Below are 2,780 nucleotides of genomic sequence, written 5' to 3' on the forward strand. Positions count from 1 at the left end.
TTCTGCTCATTTCACTCAGCATCAGTTGTTGTAAGCCTCTCCAAGCCTCTCTGTATTCATCCTGTTGGTCATTTCTTACAGAACAATAATATTCCATAACATTCATATACCATAATTTACCCAACCATTCTCCAATTGATGGACATCCATTCATTTTCCAGTTTCTAGCCACTACAAAAAGGGCTGCCACAAACATTTTGGCACATACATGTCCCTTTCCCTTCTTTACTGTTTTTTTGGCCCAGTAGTAGTATGGCTGGGTCAAAGGATATGCACAGTTTGATAACTTTTTGGGCATAATTCCAGATTGCTCTCCAGAATGGTTGGATTCTTTCACAACTCCACCAACAATGTAGCAGTGTCCCAGTTTTCCCACATCCCCTCCAACATTCATTGTTATTTTTTCCTGTCATCTTAGCCAATCTGACAGGTGTATAATGGTATCTCAGACTTGTCTTAATTTGCATTTCTCTGATCAATAGTGATTAGTCTCATACTTCTTTAATTTAAACTTATATCTGTACACTTTTGTGAGACATTTTGCCATTTGAGAATTTATTTTGTAATATTTTTGTATTTTTGTATTTTTCTTTATATTTTTATATTTTATTTATCTTTTTGTTATCTTTTTGATTATTTTTACTTTTGCACTTTGGAGGTCAGTCTTCCATACTCTCTTTCTATGTTCCTCATCATTTGAAACTTGAACCCTGCCCCTAGGATGCTAGGTTCTGATAGTTAAAATAGGTTTTATATTTCCTGAAAGCAGAATCCTATGTCACTAATATGCCATAGTATTGCAGATGTCCCCTCCCCTTTCTCTGATTATGAATTTCTTTTAATTGTTGTCTTTGTCATTAGAACATAAAATCCTTGATCACAGAGACTGTTTTGCTAGTTGGCATCCTTTGTGGTCGGAACTAAGACTGTATCTGATCGTCTTTGAACCTCCGACTTTCGTTCTTGATTAATGAAAACATTCTTGGCAAATGCTTTTGCTCTGGACCATCTTGCGCCAGTCCAAGAATTTCACCTCTAGAGGCACAATACAAGTGCCCCTGGCCATCCCTCTTAATCGTGGCCCCAGTTCCAAAAACCAACAAAATAGAATGGGGGTCCTATGCTGACTTATCTTTGAATTCTAAATGCTTAACCCACTTCTTGACACATTGTAAGTTTTCAATAAATTCCTTATATCTCTATGTCTCTCCTCTCTCCCTCCTTCCTCTGCCTTTGTCTCTCTTTCTGTTTCTCTATCTCTGTCATCTTTCTCTGTATATGTCTCACTTTCTCTCACTCTTTCTTTGTCTCTTTCACTCTCTTTCTCTCTCTTTCACACACACATATACACATATACAACACACACACACACACACACACACACACACACACACACACACACACACACACATGCACATGCAGATATAACTATCCACAACATAGGAATGTCTACATTCATGCCTCATCTTCTAACGGCTGTCTTGCAAATGTTTATCCCTAATTATGTGAGCTAAATGCCAAGAGTTTTTCATGTTCTACTCTCAAATTAAAAGCTAACTTGTCTAGTATTGCAATAGTTCAAGACTTATCTCTTCATGTTTTCCATAATGGCAATGCCCTACATAAATATGCTAATATTTTCCTGGGATCATATCAGGAGTGGAAAATTAAAGTATCATAAGAACATTGAAAGAGGTTACAAGGGACTTGCAAATTTAATTATAGGATTGCAAGTTGAATTATAACAAGGTTTTTCTATTGATCAAGTGTTCACATGGCTTGAATAATATGGAGTCACTCATTATTCATTTCAGTGAGATGGTGTACCACCAGGCCTTTCTATTTACCCTGACATTTCATCCTGTTTTTTTTTTAATCATCTAATCTGCTTCTATACTTGACAGAAACCTGGCATTGTTACTTAATCCACCATTATAAATTAAGGATTCCTGTCCCTTGCTAGTCTCCTGGCTGTAGCACAAGCCTCATCAGACTTTCCATCTGTCCTTCAGCTAAACTTTCTATTTTGTGTTGTCTAGATTTTTAAGTTCTTTATCTTAGATTGAAATTAAGTTAAAGGTTTTTTTGTTTGTACTTTCATATCAGACATTTTCTCCTTTTTTTGTTATTTGACTATATAGCCATTTGCACAGTGCTTAAAACATGATAAGGAATAAACAATTTTTCACTCATTTGTTCATTAATCCATGATATAGACATACATGAATATCTGCTTTCATACGTTCATGCATATATACATAGTCCAGACAAGAAGTAATTCAGTATTCAGATAAACTTAGAAGGGGAAGAATTTTTGGGGAAAGATGAGTCTTGCTTTAGACATGTTGAGTTTAAAATGATTAAAATGATATAATATGTATAAAAAGTAGTTGGTGATATGGGATGGGAAGTCAGAAAGGAACCAAGTATTAGTAAGTATCAGTAAGATTGAAGCATTAAGGAAGGAAAAGATTTCAGTTGAAAGGAGTATGTTAATTATGGACCTCATATTCCTAAGAGTATAGTGGAAGGGATAGGGAGTTTTAGAATTGGAATTTTTTTTTAAATTTTGTTTTTTATTAATTTTTATAATTATAACATTTTCTTTGACAGTACATATGCATAGGTAATTTTTTTTACAACATTAATCCTTGTACTCCCTTCTGTTCCAAAATTTTCCCCTCCTTCCCTCCACCCCCTCCCCTAGATGACGGGCATTCCCATACGTATTAAATATCTTATAGTATATCCTAGGTACAATATATATGTGCAGAACCGAA

General features: G+C 35.0%; 1 pseudogene; it reads right to left on the reverse strand.

Moving 5' to 3' along the window:
- Positions 1–852: 852 nt before the first annotated feature.
- On the reverse strand, positions 853–1,151 carry LOC141548116 (18S ribosomal RNA; annotated as a pseudogene).
- Positions 1,152–2,780: the final 1,629 nt, after the last annotated feature.

Source organism: Sminthopsis crassicaudata, chromosome 6, assembly GCF_048593235.1.
Source record: "Sminthopsis crassicaudata isolate SCR6 chromosome 6, ASM4859323v1, whole genome shotgun sequence".
NCBI classification, from domain to species: Eukaryota; Metazoa; Chordata; class Mammalia; order Dasyuromorphia; family Dasyuridae; genus Sminthopsis; species Sminthopsis crassicaudata.